Raw genomic sequence first — 9,485 nt, 5'->3', positions numbered from 1 at the left:
CCACCATTGGGATGTACTAATACAATAAATGATACTTGGTCACTCGTATTTATAAATGCCAAACCACAATAACTACAATGTATATCTGGGAAAGTAGGTCAGGAATGCTTATATGTTAGGATATTTTATTTCTGGCGCTTAGTTAAATCATAAAATACAAGAATAGAAAAATATATTTGTCTAAAGTGGTGACACTTGAATTCTTCTACACAGTTGGAATTTCCATAACTGAGAAAGCAGAGTGGCTTGACCCCCAGGGAAGAAAGCTGTGGTCAAGAAGGAAAAAAATCAAAGAAAAAATCAAGATGATGTTCAGCCAGACCAGTTAGCCTGAACAGGGAAGGAAGGGAGCACAAAAGGTTACAAATCTTCATAAGGCAAAAGAGGCTTTATGTATCTTGGCTGAAATTGAGGACAGAGCAGAGCTGGGTTAACCAGGTGGATTGAAAATGCTGACTTCCATTTAAAAGGAGAGGCTTGGAGACAAAAAAGAGAAGTCTGGCAATGTATTCTTGGTCAGCCAAGAGCTGAGCTTCACAAGTCTAGAGTCTGCCAGGGCCATTAGTCCAAGTTCCCTAAGTGTAAATCAGTTCGTGGGCAAGGAGCTGCACTATGAAACCATTTGTTAACAGTAGTGAGGTACACAAGGAGCAAGGAAGCATCATCAATGCTGAATATGTATTTACATTTCATCAACTTGTTTATAAGGAAGAAGAGCTATTTTTACGGGAATATAATTGGAGAATTCAACATCACAGCATTTAGTATTCAAAATTAGATGTAAAATATCTCACAGTTAATGTTTATAGTTCAAGAAGTAGTATACATTGAATTACTCTTAGTTTAACTGAATATCATAAAATTCCCTTGTGTGGCAGCTAAAGATTGTAAAAAGTCTGAAATTAAAAATAGTTCATGTCACATATATTTGGAAAACTAGGCAAGTAATGGAAGTCAAAAAAGTGCAAGAGAATCCTGACATCATACTCAATACTACTATTAATTTAAAACAAAGTGGAAAATTTGAAAGTACCAGACAACAGTAACTGTTGAGAAGAAGGAACATGGACAAAGTTGAAAGAAATAATGTAGAGTCCAGCTGCTAACACCACGAAGGAAATAGAAACATTTCACAATTCTTGGCGTCCATCTACGCTAAGGTTTTCAGTATTTCAGTTGTTGATGTTCCTAATCCATTAGAGTTTTACTTTTTGGCAAGGTATGAACAGAAAAGACTTCATTGTGCCATTAAAAACAAAGTTTAAGTAATTAAATCTCAAAAGCTTTCCAAAAAGGATTTCTCTTTTCTGGACTTTGAAACTGGGTGTTGGAAAAAGCTTCCTGGTGAGGCATTTCTCAGTTTTCATTTTCTCTTTGGCTTACAGCTTATTTTTTGATCTGTCTTTTTCAGATTTTGATGGATCCAAGGTGCTTCCATTCTCTGAGTAGCAGACTTCTCTGAAAGTATTGCAGGTGGCTGGGAAGGAGAATTGGGTTTTTATGTCCAGATGGGCATACTTATGCATCTTTGTTATTCCATTTGTGGAGCAGACTTCTGATTATCTTCCTGTACTTGCCCATTCTTGATGCCCTACCAAATGGACTATCATTTCTGTGTTACCCTTTATAGACGCCATGTACTTGGAATCAAGTTATGTTTGCCTACATTAGAGTTTAGCTCTCAATAGTGGATTGCACAAACTAAACCAGCCCAAAAAAGAATGTTTGTCTTTTACTCCTGATCATTTATGAGGTTGTTTTTTGATTGCCAGCTTCAGGTATTATCCAATCAATCTACTCTTTGATTAGGTCTTTGCCAAGCCGTAATTCTGAAATACATTTACCATTTACCTTTATTTTATTCCTTGTTTGTTTTCTCAAACTTCACTTCCTTTCCAAAACTTTTTGGAGCACTTAGATCCAAAGTTGATAATTCCAATCATTCCAGATCACCTTATTATCTATGCAAATATGCCATACACTTTTATATAGGTGTAAAAGATTTTCCAATGAGCATTTTATCTTGCTAACAAAGAGAGCTTGTGAGGACATATTTCTAAGGCAGTCTTCAGAGAAGGAACTAGACAATGCCCCACAATATTGGACAACTTCTTTACTGTTAAAATTTGTTATCTAATCCAATTTTATGAATGATAAGATTCTCAAGATCAGTATTGCAGCTGCAGACATAATAATTATGACCATTAACTAGTATGACCCGAATCCTGATGTAGCATTCTTGTAGGAGAAAAGAAGATAAAGAGAATCCATCCTATAGAGATAAAGAATATGGAAAGGGTCTATAAGAAGTAGACCTGTGACAAGCTGATGCTATGGTAACCATCTGTAATTTTTAGCTTATCTCTTTGAACAATATCTTCTATTGTTTGACCAATATGAGCCAAGTGTTTCCTGAATGCTTTCACCTATAATGTTAATCTTCCCAGCAATCCTATGAGTTAGGAGTATTATACGCAAAGATCAGAAAATTGAACATAATGCAGATAAGCAAAGGTCATGTAGACAGTTAGTGAGTGTATCTGCAAATTAGACCCAGGAAATCTGACCTTAGAGCATAGTTCCTTGAGTACCTACTATAAAACATCAGAAATCGAGTTCTCATATCACCTATAGCCCAGGGAAGTCAGTCATCTCTGTTTTCTTCTTAGATGACATGCTTGGTTCTTGAAGGTTTCTGCCTGGTCAATGATGAGATCAATTACAAGAGAGGGCTAACTTTTCTACTGCTAATTCATTCTGCGTAAAAAATTTGCTTTCTAAGATATGAGCACTATGAGATTTAATTTGATTTTCATGTGTTTTGCTCAGTAGAGCGGAGAGGGTTCTTTTGTGCCCTACTTATTTAAAAAATAAACTCAAGGACCATATAACTATACTGTCATTTATTTGTTGGTTCCTTTTGTTTGTAGACCTTAATTAATTTGCTCTATCTCAATGTAAGTAAGTAGACACGCACATACTTGTAGTTCAATTAAATGGTTAGTAGTTTGTCTTCCATTACAACTGGATAATGACACAAAGATAATCAATTCCAATCTTTTATGTTTACAATAAGACAAAAATTAGGTCCAGAAGTCCTGTGTCACTTGGTGGCTGTCCCATTATTCTCCAGCAACTGACTGAATCCTGGAAAGGATTCAGGAGGGCAGAGTTGATTCAGGTTATCTTTTTCCTAAAACACACAAAGCTGAATAAAAAGTATAAGCTTCATGTATTTGGTGTCACAACTTTGAAATTCAACCCAAGGTGATGAATTGCTAAGAAATGAAATCATATTCAAAACTATTTAAGTAGAAATTAATATGTCATGTTAATATGTATCTCCATTGAACATTATCAACAGGAAAAAAGGCCTACTAATGAATACAGTCTCTGAATTCATTCATGAGGTTTCAGTCAGCAAGAAAAAGCTTTGATTTTTCCAGGAGTCTGAGACCGTGCTTGAACGTTAGATTGTGAATAGGGCACTCATATGTTTTCATGCTAGAGATAACATTCGGTTAAACTATCTGCCCTAACTACTTACAGGTTAGCAGAAAAAAGATATTTATCCATAATAATTATAAAGTGCTTTAGGTTCAGACAAACCTACATTTCCATATATGTGCAGCTATTCAAAATAAACTATGATGCCTAGTGTCTTTGTCAATAAAATGGTGATAATGTTGCACAAAATTGCAGCATTGAATTAAATAAAGTGCTTAGCAGTTTGACGCCTGGTACACAATTTAATAAAAATAATAGTTTTTGTCGTTGGTATTATATGGCCAATGAAAAAAAACTATTGCTGACTTTTCTCAAGATCTCTCAAGGGTTCGCAAATCAGCAGGGAAAGTCCTTTCCCCTCCAATGTCATAGATAAGTGAACTAAGTGAACTCTGTTAAAGCTAGATTCTTAAATTCTGCTCTGGAGAAATACCAGATAGTGTATACATTCTCATTAAATATTGTAGAAAAATAAGTGACGGTAAAACATCACTTACAGTAGAAGATAAAATATTAAGAAAATTCCTTGGGTTATTTAAGTTGGTGTCAACAGGAGTTGTACACATCACGGGATCTCCATATGGCTCACTTGGTGGGATTTTTGGGAGTCATGAGCTTAGAGGAACACGTAAGCAAAATGTGAAAAATGGAGATGAAAGAAGTCAACCCTCTAAAGGTGAGGAAGGGCTCTAACTAAAACACCATGAGCCAACGCATTCTGTATGGTTGACTATGCACACCGTACACACGCGTCTTCAGCTAAATTGGGTTCCTGCCCAGGAACTGGAGAACATGAGAGCATAAAGATCTTCTATTCATTCCTCAATGACAGGAGATATCAGATGAACAGATAAGAAACCAATCTGCAATGTCTTTTAAGTTTTGGGCGGAAAGCCCACTTATCAGAGTAGTAATGCAATCCCAAAATTGTATCATTTAAACTTTCATTTTATTTTGGAAATATGTGTTAGACTTGGATTGGATCTACCATTTAGCTGTTAACCCTTGTTTTGGCATCTGATATAATTTTAGTAGTCAGTACTGGCTTCATCTGTGCCTATGATATTCACTTTTACAGCACATGAATGATGGTCTTGGTTTTGTTTTCCACCAAAGGTATAAACTTTTAGGGATAAGTTTGTTAGGCTATTTATAAGTAGCAAAAGCAAATTCTTGGTTGAACATTTCTAATTATAATCAATATCACTTTTTAAATACTTCATAATAATGATGTGTCATTCCTTTAAGATAAGTATTTTTAAACTGCGTCATCATTCCTTTAAAATAAATATTTTTTTTAACTTTTATTTAATGAATATAAATTTCCAAAGTACGACTTATGGATTACAATGGCTTCCCCCCCATACCGTCCCTCCCACCCACAACCCTCCCCTTTCCCACTCCCTCTCCCCTTCCATTCACATCAAGATTCATTTTCAATTATCTTAATATACAGAAGATCAGCTTAGTTTACATTAAGTAAGGATTTCAACAGTTTGCTCCCACACAGAAACATAAAGTGAAAAATAATAGCTGATTTTTTTAAATGATGATGAAATCAGATCAGACCTATTGTCATGTTTAAAAATATGGAACGCTTCACGAATTTGCGTGTCATCCTTGCGCAGGGGCCATGCTAATCTTCTCTGTATCGTTCCAATTTTAGTATATGTGCTGCCGAAGCGAGCACTAAAATAAGTATTTTTAAGTTCTGTTATGATATATTGATAACATTCTCCGCTTTATTCCAAGAATTTGCTAATCTGAAAAGAATAGATGAAATACCTAGAGATTTTTAAATTAACCAAAAGATGTATGATTGTGAATTTTTTAGTTAGAAACTTGTATAATTTTTCTGTGAGATGTATTCCTTATTGTTAGGCAGGATTGCTTTGAACGATGACACTTTACAATATCTGGTGTTTTTGAGTTCATCACTGCCACCATATGATGTGCCTGTACACAGTTCAGCAGATTTGTACCCACTCAGTTTCTTACTCCACCATCTAAATATGCATTCAACATATTTCAAAAGCAATCAGCTGGTGGAAACTGTAATTGGCACTATAGGCAGAAGTTGTCAGTGATCACATTGCATTGTGCTTGGTTTACACGAAGCTAACAGGATTTTTTGTTTCCAAATGGAGTGATGAAAATATGTTGTTCCAATGAAAATTGCTTTTATGAGTCAAATTGACTTATCCCTACAAATATAAATGTATATATTCTGCAGAATGGTTCAAATTACATATGGGGCCACTATAAAATAGAGGGGATTTTGCAGTCAAACAGGCAAGCATTCAAATGTTGCCTTTAATGGACAATTTCAAAATATGATCATATATAGAAATCTAGAGTTATTTAAATATCAGGCAATTTTTCCTTCATCTCTGAAATAGAGAGATAATGGGATACTACTTTACTGAAAGTACTTCATCTGGTAGTTATTGTCATTACTATTATTATAATGATATTATTATTATTATTATAGTACATCTTAGTTGTCTTCTTCTCCAAAGCACTTATATGTAGTTTTACTTTAATTCTTATCATACTGCTATGTCTCTCCCTTCTCTCTGGATTAAAGCAGAGCTCAATGCAGGTGCATAGGGGTATTTGCTATATTAATCAATAATGTGTTGTAAAATAACATAATTTTCTACATTAGTAAAATATTGAAGAGTATTATCTTACATTGACTACATAGATGCAAATATAAGGGAAATGTCTTCTTCATAAGAGCAAATTTATTTTAAATAAAAGCTAAAACAGGGATGCTAACAAGCAACATTTAGGTTTAATTTTGTTATATCATTATATAATAATTAAATAGTTTTAATATCACATGTAAAATTATTTGCTATTTGTTAACTTAGGCATTTAAAACATGATGGAAACTGCTTTATCAGAAAGATATAGGCTCCAATGCATGTATGTAAGGAATTGATAAAGTAAAGAGAAAATGATCAAGGAAGTAAGAATAACTTGGATTCAAATAATTTTTTTTAGCTTTGACATATAAGGGAATGAAGATGGAGCACAGAAGAGAGGCATAATAAGAAATGATGAAGGTAAGTTGACAGAAAAACTTGCATCAAGAAAAGGAAACCAAAATGGGAGGGAAAAATAACAAGAGAGATCAAATAAAAGCAAGATTAAGCTGAAGATACAGAGACAGTGAAACAGATGAACAAATGGCTAAACATAAGAAAGGTCATATTTTCTCATTTACAGAGAACTGCTGTAGTCAACTAGGCTTTGAGAAGGAGGTTGCATGATTACAGAGCTTTCATCTCTTCCTAGAAATTGATGGCTAAATTTAAGACCGACAGTTGGTTCTGTTGTGGCATCCAGGGGTCTTTGGAGTAGTCATTTTGTTTTGGCAGACAAATGAAGGACCCTTTGAACATGGCAAAAAAAGATCTGTAGGGAAAGTAGGAGAGTAAAAAGAAAAACAGGGGAGGAGGAAGGGGTTTTGAAGGGTGAGGAAAGTAATAGATGCAAACAGCCTTGAAAAACTGGGGTCACAGTAGATTGTAAAACTTGTGCTCACAGTCAAGTGAGGGTGGAGAGGAATCTCAGGGCTTAGGAACTGTGTGCCTCCGCTGGGATAGCCCAGAATATTGCATCAGCAGTGCAAAGATTGTGTGGTGGTCCATGAATGAACACACGTAACTAACAATGATGACAAGAAAAGCACCCCTGACATGACTCTGCCATTCCTCATCTTGCAGCATTGCTGGAGAGATGACGCGGACCGTGTGATTCCACCACAGCTGGGATGGGTTTCTAGAGAGCTATATTTACAGAAATCTGAAAGGATAGGATACTTGAGTTGACATCTAGTTGAATGAGATTGCTGTAGACACATTGTTATATACTCAAATGACATGAGTCAATTGTTTCTAAAGATGAATCACTTATTCAAAGCAATAAGTAGATAAATGAATGCTGGTTTCTTGGAAGAGGGTTAGTGTTCATTTTATTCTAGTCATTTGGTTACCAGCTATTTGTAATATATTTACTGTTCCAAAGTGTTAACCAGTTCACTATTTGTTGAATCATTTTGTGCCCAGGGACCCAGGTTTAGTGACTGCAATATGGCAGGATGATCACGGCCTTCCAAGTGCTACCAGAGACTGCTTCCACTCAAGTGGAGGGCTGCTGTAGACCAGAACTGCTGCTTCTAATTCTTGGGGAGTTGGGCTGTTAGAGAACAGGGTGTTCAGAGGCAATGACCTTTGTGAATGGTTTTCTAAAGGACTGTAAAGATGGGCGGGGCTTTCAGTGTGCTTCATTTTGAAATGCCCCATGGTCTTATGCCTGTAGGTGATATTTCTGGAAAAATATGTCCTCAGCATGTTTTAGCTGCTTTTCAGTCTCAGAATAAATTAGCTGTCGTGAACAGCCGACTGTGCCATAATTGGGATTCATCCACCACAGGCCAAACCTGAATGATAATATAATCATTTTCTCTAAAACCTTAACCTTTAAACTGCATTTACTGACTGTCCAGGAATTCTCAAGTGATCTCCAATGGCAGCTAACCTATTTGCATTTTTAATAAGCATTTCTTAAGGTATATCATATAAATTGAGTATGAAGAAATGATTTTCACACAGTGAACATTCACTTATTTACTTCAAACATCTGTACTTAATCTCTCTCTGTCATCATACATCTTATAGCCAGTATTTAAACCAGATACATATGATATACTAAACCGGATACATAACTGTTCATGTTGTTTCAAGTATTCATACACTTGTAATAAAAATGAATTGTATAAATGATTTAATTTGCATTTATCATCTGAGAAAAGTTAAAGAAATTGCTTACCCATTTCTCCCAGTTTTAAACAAGAAGAACTTTCATACACTGCTGCTGAGAGTAACTTTCCAAAGAATGATTTAGCAATATACACCCAAACTCTCACAAATGCACAAATATTTGACTCAGCAATTCTTTCTCAGAATTTATCCTAAGGAAATAAACATGAGTAGTTTATGTTAGTACTACTTTCTTAACAGTAGTAAAAAGTTTGTGGGGGAGGGGGGTTGTCTTAGGCAATTTGTTCAAAGCAGGAGCAATTTTATAAAAAACATGGTACTTGCATAAAAAAGAATAATCTACCTTCATTAAATTTTTATGAAAGAAAAATATTTACTAGCATGGAGAAATGATCACAATATATATTTAAAGAATTGAAGAATAGACACTCTATAAAAATGCATTTGTAACTATTATATACACATATCCATGCAGCAGGGAACAATAGCCAGGGCTCATGACACAATAGATGTTGAATATAAATAAGATGACAGACCAAAGTGAAATTAATGTTGTTGAGAATGGTTTTATGACATGAAGGCTTTTCACATGGGGTCTCCCTACCCGTGAAGGTGATAGAAACAGACTCAGCACAAAAAGGAAGGATTGGGTAGAGGGTTTTGCTTTCAGTTGCACCTTTTGGAAAGAATGCTGTTTCTGTGCTGTGACTTCTAGCTCCTTCTCCTTGACCTTGTGTCCATTTCCAGAGCTTATGGAGGCTCATCGTGTTGCTAAGATTGCATCCCTTGTGTTTGAGGAAGCCCAGGAAACTTCTCATGGGACATGTCAGAAGGAGACAAGGCCGAATGACTTGCACCTGCCCCAAGACAGTGAAGCCAGAAGAACAGGATAATAATATTGGGGAACCAAATCTTCCCAACCTAGGGAACATTTGAGGACCATTAGAGAGAGCGAGCCCAGAATTAGAATAATTGTCCCAGAAGACCACATGGAAGGTTCTATTGGGCAGGAATGACAGGGACAACTGGGCATGTGGGAAGAAGAGTTAGGAAGAAGAAGGAGTGTCCCATTGCTATTGTGGAGTTCAGGCAGTAGTGGGCAGGTGGAGGGAGGTGCTGAAGTGTCCTGAGAGACAGAGCCAGGAATCTGATGCATTTGCTCCTGCAGAAGATGGTTCCCTCTCTCCA

At 35.9% G+C, this 9,485-nt stretch overlaps 1 non-coding gene across 1 annotated transcript; it reads right to left on the bottom strand.

Moving 5' to 3' along the window:
• Nucleotides 1–5,090: 5,090 nt before the first annotated feature.
• LOC127492907 (U6 spliceosomal RNA) lies at nt 5,091–5,197 on the bottom strand. The gene has a single exon (XR_007922725.1). It is a non-coding gene; the product is annotated as a U6 spliceosomal RNA (small nuclear RNA).
• Nucleotides 5,198–9,485: the final 4,288 nt, after the last annotated feature.

Source organism: Oryctolagus cuniculus, chromosome 14 (genome assembly GCF_051225735.1).
Source record: "Oryctolagus cuniculus isolate XC-2025 breed Fujian yellow rabbit chromosome 14, ASM5122573v1, whole genome shotgun sequence".
Taxonomy (NCBI): Eukaryota; Metazoa; Chordata; class Mammalia; order Lagomorpha; family Leporidae; genus Oryctolagus; species Oryctolagus cuniculus.
Note: the sequence above shows the minus strand (reverse complement) of the source record. Positions and strands in the feature narration are given on the sequence as shown.